Genomic DNA, 8,861 nt, shown 5'->3' on the forward strand with positions numbered 1-8,861 from the left:
GGGCAACCTTCCACTCTCCATTCCTCCTTCTTCTCCCTTAGCCTGTGTTCTAAAAAACTTAAAACCTCTGCAACTCTCACCTGACCTAAAACCTAAGAGTCTTATTTTCTTCTGCAACACCACTTGGCCCCAATACAAACTTGACAATAGTTACAAATGGCCAGAAAATGGCACTTTTGATTTCTCCATCCTACAAGATCTAGATAATTTTTGTCAAAAAATGGGCAAATGGTCTGAGGTGCCTGACGTCCAGGCATTCTTTACACATTTGTCCCTCCCTAGTCTCTGCTCCCAATGCCACTCATCCCAAATCTTTCTTCTTTCTCTCCTGTCTGTTCCTTCAGTCTCTGAGTCCTTCGAATCCTCCTTTTCTATGGACCCATCTAACCTCTCTCCTCCTCCCCAGGCTGTTCCTCGCCAGGCCAAGCCAGGTCCCAATTCTTCCTCAGCCTCCCCTCCCCCACCCTATAATCCTTCTATCACCTCCCCACCTCACACCTGGTCCAACTTACAGTTTTATTCTGTGACTAGCCCTCCCCGACCTGCCCAACAATTTCTTCTTAGAGAGGTGGTTGGAGCTGAAGGCATAGTCAAGGTTAATGCTCCTTTTTTTTTAGCTGATCTCTCCCAAATCAGTTAGTATTTAGGCTCTTTTTAATCAAATATAAAAACCCACCCCAGTCCATGGTCCATTTGGCAACAACCCTTAGGTGATTTACCACCCTAGACCCACAGGGTCCAGAAGGCCATCTTATTCTCAATATGCATTTTATTACCCAATCTGCTCCCAACATTAGAAAAAGCTCCAAAAATTAGATTCCAGCCCTCATACCCCACAGCAGGACTTAATTAACCTCGCCTTCAAGGTGTACAATAACAGAGAAGAGGCAGCCAAGTGGCAAAGTATTTCTGAATTGCAATTACTTGCCTCCACTGTGAGACAAACCCCAACCATTCTCCAGCACACAAGAACTTCAAAATGCCTAAACTGCAGCAGCCAGCTGTTCCTCCAGGACCTCCTCTCGCAGGATCTTGCTTCAAGTGCTGGAAATCTGGCCACTGGGACAAGGAATGCCTGCAGCCCAGGAATCCCCCTAAGCTGTGTCCCATCTGTGCAGGACCCCACTGGAAATCGGACTGTCCAACTCGCCCGGCAGCCACTCCCAGAGCCCCTGGAACTCTAGCCGAAGGGTCTCTGACTGACTCCTTCCCAGATCTTTTTCGCTTAGTGGCTGAAGACTGACACTGCCCAATTGCCTTGGAAGCCTTCTGGACCATCACAGATGCTATACTGGAGGGTAAGTCCGTCCCCTTCTTAATCAATACGGAGGCTACCCACTCCACATTACCTTCTTTTCAAGGACCTATTTCCCTTGCCTCCATAACTGTTGTGGATATTGACAGCCAAGCTTTTAAACCTCTTAAAACTACCCAACTTTGGTGCCAACTTGGACAACATTCTTTGATGCACTCCTCTTTAGTTATCCCCACCTGCCCAGTTCCTTTATTAGGTTGAGATGTTTTAACAAAATTATCCTCTACCCTGACCATTCCTGGACTACAGCCGCATCTGTTGCTGCCCTTCTCCCCAACCCAAAGCCTCCTTCATGTCTTCCTCTTCTATCCCCCGACCTTAACCCACAAGTAGGGGATGCCTCTACTCCCTCCCTGGCAACTGATCACACACCCATTACTATCCCATTAAAACTTAATTACCTTTACCCTGCTCAATGCCAGTACCCCACCCCACAACAGGCTTTAAGGGGACTAAAGCCTGTTATCACTCGACTGCTACAGCATGGGCTTCTAAAGCCTATAAACTCTCCTTGCAATTCCCCCATTTTACCTGTCCAAAAACCGGACAAGTCTTACAGGTTAGTTCAGGATCTGTGCCTTATCAACGGAATTGTTTTGCCTATCCACCCTGTGGTGCCCAACCTGTACACTCTTTTGTCGTCAATACCTGCCTCCACAACTCACTATTCTGTTCTTGATCTTAGATGCTTTTGTCACTATTCCCCTGCACCCCTCATCCCAGCCTCTCTTTGCTTTTACCTGGACTGACCCTGACACCCATCAGTCCCAGCAGCTTACCTGGGCTGTGCTGCCACAAGGCTTCAGGGACAGCCCTCATTACTTCAGCCAAGCTCTTTCTCGCGATTTACTTTCTTTCTACCCCTCTGCTTCTCACCTTATTCAATATTTTGATGATCTTCTTCTTTGCAGCCCCTCTTACCAATCTGCCCAGCAAGACACCATCCTGCTTCTTCAACATCTCTACTCAAAGAGGTACCAAGTATCCCCCTCCAAGGAACAAATGTCATCCCCTAGCATTACCTATCTCAGTATAATCCTCCAACAACATACACATGCCCTTCCTGCAGACCACCTTCAGTTAATCTCCCAGACCCCAATCTCCATCACCAAACAACAGCTCCTTTCCTTCTTAGGCATTGTTAAATATTTCTGACTCTGGATACCAGGCTTTGCTATCCTAACCAAACCACTTTACAAGCTCACAAAGGGTAACTTAACTGGTCCCACAGACCCCTAAGTCTTTTCCCCATTCTTCCTTTCGCTCTCCCAAAAAGGCCCTGGAGACAGCTCCCACACTAGCACTCCCTGACTCATCCCAACCTTTTTCCTTACACACAGCTGAAATACAAGGCTGTGCTGCTGGAGTCCTCACACAGAAGCCAGGCCCATGACCTGTTGCCTTTCTATCAAAACAACTTGACCTCACAGTTCTAGGCTGGCCCTCATGTCCGTGAGGGGCAGCAGTCGCTGCTTTAATACTTCTGGAGGCCCTCAAAATCACAAGCTATTCTCCACTTACCCTCTACAGTTCTCACAATCTTCAAGCATTAATATCCTTCTCATACCTTTCACGTTTATTGTCTGCCCCTCGACTCCTCCAACTCTATTCACTCTTTATTAAAACTCCAACAGTAACTATTACCCATGGGCCTGATTTCAGCCCAGCTTCTCGCTTAGCACCCAACACAAGTCCTGAATCACAGGACTGTATTTCTTTAATAGACATAGCATCTTCCCCTTTTCCTCATATTTCTATTTTTCCAATTCCAAACACAGACCACACTTGGTTAATCTATGGCAATTCTTCTAAACCCAATCAATTTTCACCAGCTAAAGCTGGATATGCTGTCATGTCCCATACCTCTATTATCCAAGCTGCTGCACTTCCTCCCTCCACCACTTCCCAACAAGCTGAACTGATTGCTTTAACTCGTGCACTCTCTCTTGCTAAAGGAATGCACATTAACATTTACACTGACTCCACGTGTGCTTTCCACATCCTCCATAAACATGCTGCCATTTGGGATAAAAGAGGTTTTCTCACCACACAAGGCTCTTCCATTATCAATGCCTCCCTAATAAAGGCCCTCCTTAAGGCTGCTCCTCTGCCAGCCGAGGCTGGAAACATTCATTATAAAGGACACGAGAAACCTACTGATCTTACAGCAAAGGGAAATGCCTATGCCGACAGGACAGCAAAAAAAAAAAAAAAAAAAAAGCCAATGCCTCCACACCCACTATATTCCAGCCCCCATCCAGAGGGCCAGTATTTTTCTTTCTCCTCTATCACTCCCACCTACTCTGCTTCTGAAAACCTGCTCTACCAGTCTTTTTCAACTCAGGACAAGTGGTTCTTAGATCATGGAAAATTCATTTTTCCTGCCTCACAAGCTCAGTCCGTTCTTTCTTCCCTTCATGACCACTTCCATGTGGGATACAAGCCTCTGGCTCGCCTTCTGCAGCCCTTCATCCCCTTCCCTTCATGGAAATCCATCCTTAAGACCATCACCTCTCAATGCTCTGTCTGCCATGCCACCAGCCCCCAAGGCTTTCTCAGGCCTCCTCCTTTTCCCACGCTTCAGGCTCATGAATTTACTCCAACACAGGATTGGCAGATTGACTTTACTCATAAGCCCCATGTCCATAAATTTAAGTATCTCCTGGTTTCGGTCAACAACTTCAACGGATAGGTCAAGGCCTTTCCCACTAGCTCCAAAAAGGCTACTGCAGTCATCTCTTCCCTTCTAACAGATACAATTCCCTGATTTGGCCTCCCTTCTTCCATTCAATCTGACAACGGTCCAGCTTTCATTAGTCAAATTACCCAAGCCGTTTCTCAAGCTCTTGGTATTCCGTGAAACCTTCATACCCCTTACCATCCTCAATCTTTAGGAAAGGTGGAACGGACTAATGGTCTTTTAAAAACACACCACACCAAGCTCAGCCTCCAAGTTAAAAAGGAAAACTCTGTATATTTTTAAATGAAGAGTGTTGTTTTTACCTAAATCAATCTGGCCTGGGATATGACAACATAAAAAAAAAACAAACTCAAGGATAGAGCCCAAAACATACGTGTGCATGTGTCTTTATAGTAGAATGATTTATAATCCTTTGGGTATATACTCAGTAATGGGATGCTGGGTCAAATGGTATTTCTGGTTCTAGATCTTTGAGGAATTGCCACACTGTCTTCCACAATGGTTGAACTAATTTACACTCCCACCAACAATGTAAAAGCATTCCTATTTCTCCATATCCTCTCCAGGATCTTTCGTTTCCTGATTTTTTTAATGATTGCCATTCTAACTGGTATGAGATGGTATCTCATTGTGGTTTTGATTTGCATTTCTCTAACGACCAGTGATGATGAGCTTTTTTTTTTCATACGTTTGTTGGCTGCATAAATGTCTTCTTTTGAGAAGTGCCTGTTCATATCCTTTACCCACTTTTTGATGGGACAGTTTTCTTCTTGTAAATTTGTTTATTTGTAGATTCTGGATATTGGCCCTTTGTCAGATGTATAGATTGCAAAAATTTTCTCCCATCCTGTAGGTTGCTTGTTGACTCCGATGATAGTTTCTTTTGCTATGCAGAAATTCTTTAGTTTAATTAGATCCCAGTTGTCAATTTTGGCTTTTGTTGCAATTGCATTTGGTGTTTTAGTCATGAAATCTTTGCCCATGCCTATGTCCTGAATGGTATTGCCTAGGTTTTCTCCTGGGTATTTAGGGTTTTAGGTCTTATGTTTAAGTCTTTAATCCATCTTGAGTTAATTTTTGTATAAGGTGTAAGAAAGGGGTCTAGTTTCTGTTTTCTGCATATGGCTAGCCAGTTTTCTCAACACCATTTATTAAATAGGGAATCATTTCCCCATTGCTTGTTTTTGTCAGGTTTGTCAAAGATCCGATGGTTGTGGATGTATGGCATTATTTCTGAGGTCTCTGTTCTGTTCCATTGGTCTATATATCTGTTTTGGTACCAGTACCATGCTGTTGTGGTTACTCTAGCCATGTAGTATAATTTGAAGTCATGCAGCATGATGCCTCCAGCTTTGTTCTTTTTTTTTCTTACGATTGTCTTGGCTATATGACTCTTTTTTGATTCCATATGAAATTTAAAGTAGATTTTTCTAATTCTGTGAAGAAAGTCAATGGCAACTTGATGGGATAGCATTGAATCTATAAACTACTTTGGGCAGTATGGCCATTTTCATGATATTGATTCTTCCTCTCCACGAGCATGGAATGTTTTTCTATTTGTTAGTGTCCTCTCTTATTTCCTTGAGCAGTGGTTCGTAGTTCTCCTTGAAGAGGTCCTTCACATCCCTTGTAAGTTGTATTTCTAAGTATTTTATTCTCTTTGTAGCAACTGTGAGTGGGAGTTCACTCATGATTTGGCTCTCTATTTTTGGTATACAGGAATGCTTGTGATTTTTGCACACTGAGTTTGTATCCTGACACTTGGCTGAAGTTGCTTATCAGTTTAAAGAGATTTTGGACTGAGACAATGGGGTTTTCTAAATATACAATCATGTCATCTGCAAACAGAGACAATTTGACTTCCTCTCTTCCTATTTGAATACACTTTCTTTCTCTTGCCTGATTGCCCTGGGCAGAATTTCTAATACTATGTTGAATAGGAGTGGTGAGAGAGGGCATCCTTGTCCTGTGCCAGTTTTCAAAGAGAATGCTTCCAGATTTTGCCCATTAGTATGATATTGGCTGTAGGTTTGTCATAAATAGCTCTTATTATTTTGAGATCTATTCCATCAGTACCAAGTTTATCAAGAGTTTTTAGCATGAAGGGGTGTTGAATTTTATCGAAGGCCTTTTCTGCATCTGTTGAGATAATCATGTGGTTTTTGTCATTGGTTTTATGTGATGGATTACATTTATTGATTTGCATATGTTGAAACAGCCTTGCATCCCAGGGATGAAGCTGACTTGATCATGGTGGATAAGCTTTTTGATGTGCTGCTGTATTCGGTTTGCCAGTATTTTATTGAGGATTTTCACGTGATGTTCATAAATGAGTTAGGGAGGAGTCCCTATTGTTTGGAATAGTTTCAGAAGGAACAGTACCAGCTCCTCTTTGTACCTCTGGTAGAATTCAGCTGTGACCCTGTCTGGTCCTGGGCTTTTTTTAATTGGTAAGCTATTAATTACTGCCTCAATTTCAGAACTTGTTATTGGTCTATTTAGGGATTCAACTTCTTCCTGGTTTAGTGATGGCAGGGTGTATGTGTCCAGAAGTTTATCCATTTCTTCTAGATTTTCTAGTTTATTTGCATAGAGGTGTTTATAGTATTGTCTGATGGTAGTTTGTATTTCTGTGGTATCAGTGGTGATATCCCTTTTATCATTTTTTATTGTGTCTATTTGATTCTTCTCTCATTTCTTCTTTATTTGTCTAAATAACAGTCTTACCTATTTTGTTAATCTTTTCAAAAAACAAGCTCCTGCATTCATTGATTTTTAAAGGGTTTTTTTGTATCTCTATCTCCTTCTGTTCTTCTCTGATCTTAGTTATTTCTTGTCTTCTGCTAGCTTTTGAATTTGTTTGCTCTTGCTTCTCTAGTTCTTTTAATTGTGATGTTAGGGTGTCAACTTTAGATCTTTTCCACTTTCTCCTATGGGAATTTGGTGCTATAAATTTCCCTCTAAACACTGCTTTAGCTGTCCCAGAGATTCTGGTACTTTGTGTCTTTGTTCTCATTTGTTTCAAAGAACTTATTTATTTCTGTCTTAATTTCACTATTTACCCAGTAGTCATTCAGGAGCAGATTGTTCAGTTTCCATGTAGTTGTGCAGTTTTGAGTGAGGTTTTAAATTCTGAGTTCTAATTTGATTGCACTGTGGTCTGAGAGACTGTTATGATTTCCATTCTTTCGCATTTGCTGAGGAGTGTTTTACTTCCAATTATGTGGTCAGTTTTAGAATAAGTGCAATGTGGTGGTGAGAAGAATATATATGCTGTTGATTCACAGTGGAGAGTTCTGTAGATGTCTGTTAGTTCTGCTTAGTCCAGAGCTGTGTTCAAGTCCTGAATATCATTGTTAATTTTCTGTCTCATTGATCTAATATTGACAGTAGGGTGTTAAAGTCTCCCACTATTATTGTGTGGGAGTCTAAGTCTCTTTGTAGGTCTCTAAGAACTTGCTTTATGAATCTGGGTGCTCCTGTATTAGGTGCATATATATTTAGGGTAGGTAGCTCTTCTTGTTGCATTGATCTCTTTACCATTATGTAATGCCTTTCTTTGTCTTTTTTGATCTTTGTTAGCTTAAAGTCTATTTTGTCAGAGACTAGGATTGCAACCCCTGTTGTTTTTTGCTTTCCATTTGCTTGGTATATCTTCCTCCAACCCTTTATTTTGAGCCTATGTGTGTCTTTGCATGTGAGATGAGTCTCCTGAATACAGCACACCAGTGGGTCTTGACTCTATCCAATTTGCCAGTCTGTGTCTTTTAATTGGGACATTTAGCAAGTTTATTTTTAAGGCTAATATTTGTTATGTGTGAATTTGATCCTGTCATTATGATGCTAGCTGGTTATTTTGCCCATTAGTTGATGCAGTTTTTGCTTTGTATCAATGATCTTTACAATTTGGTATGTTTTTGCAGTGGCTGGTACCAATTTTTCCTTTCCATATTTAGTGCTTCCTTCAGGAGCTCTTGTAAGGCAGGCCTAGTGGTGACAAAATCTCTCAGCATTTGCTTGTCTGTAAAGCATTTTATTTCTCCTTTGCTTATAAAGCTTAGTTTGGCTGGATATGAAATTCTGGGTTGAAAACTGTTCTTTAAGAATGTTGAATATTGGCCCCCACTCTCTTCTGGCTTGTAGGGTTTCTGCAGAGAGATCTGCTGTTAGTCTGATTGGCTTCCCTTTGTGGGTAACCCGACCTTTCTCTCTAGCTGCCCTTAACATTTTTTCTTTCTGGTGTTCTCTGTATTTCCTGAATTTGAATGTTGGCCTGTCTTGCTAGGTTGGGGAAGTTCTCCTGGATAATATCCTGAAGAGTGTTTTCCAACTTGGTTCCATTCTCCCCATCACTTTCAGGTACATCAATCAAATGTAGGTTTGGTCTTTTCACATAGTCCCTCACTTCTTGGAAGCTTTGTTAGTTCCTTTTCATTCCTTTTCCTCTAATCTTGTCTTCCTGCTTTATTTGATTAAGTTGATCTTCAATCTCTGATATCTTTTCTTCTGCTTGATCAATTCAGCTAATGATACGTGTGTATGCTTCACAAAGTTCTTGTGTTGTGTTTTTCAGCTCCAACAGGTCATTTATGATCTTCTCTAAACTGTTTTTTTCTAGTTAGCAATTCATCTAACCATTTTCAAAGTTCTTGGCTTCCTTGTGTTGGGTTAGAACATGCTCCTTTAGCTCAGAAGAGTTTGTTATTACCCACCTTCTGAAGCCTGTTTCTGTCAATTTGTCAAAGTAATTCTCCATACAGTTTTGTTCCCTTGCTGGCGAGGAGTTATGATCCTTTGGAGGAGGAGAGGTGTTCCGGTTTTGGAATTTTCAGCCTTTTTGTGCTG

This window comes from Nomascus leucogenys, chromosome 1a, assembly GCF_006542625.1.
Source record: "Nomascus leucogenys isolate Asia chromosome 1a, Asia_NLE_v1, whole genome shotgun sequence".
Classification (NCBI taxonomy): Eukaryota; Metazoa; Chordata; class Mammalia; order Primates; family Hylobatidae; genus Nomascus; species Nomascus leucogenys.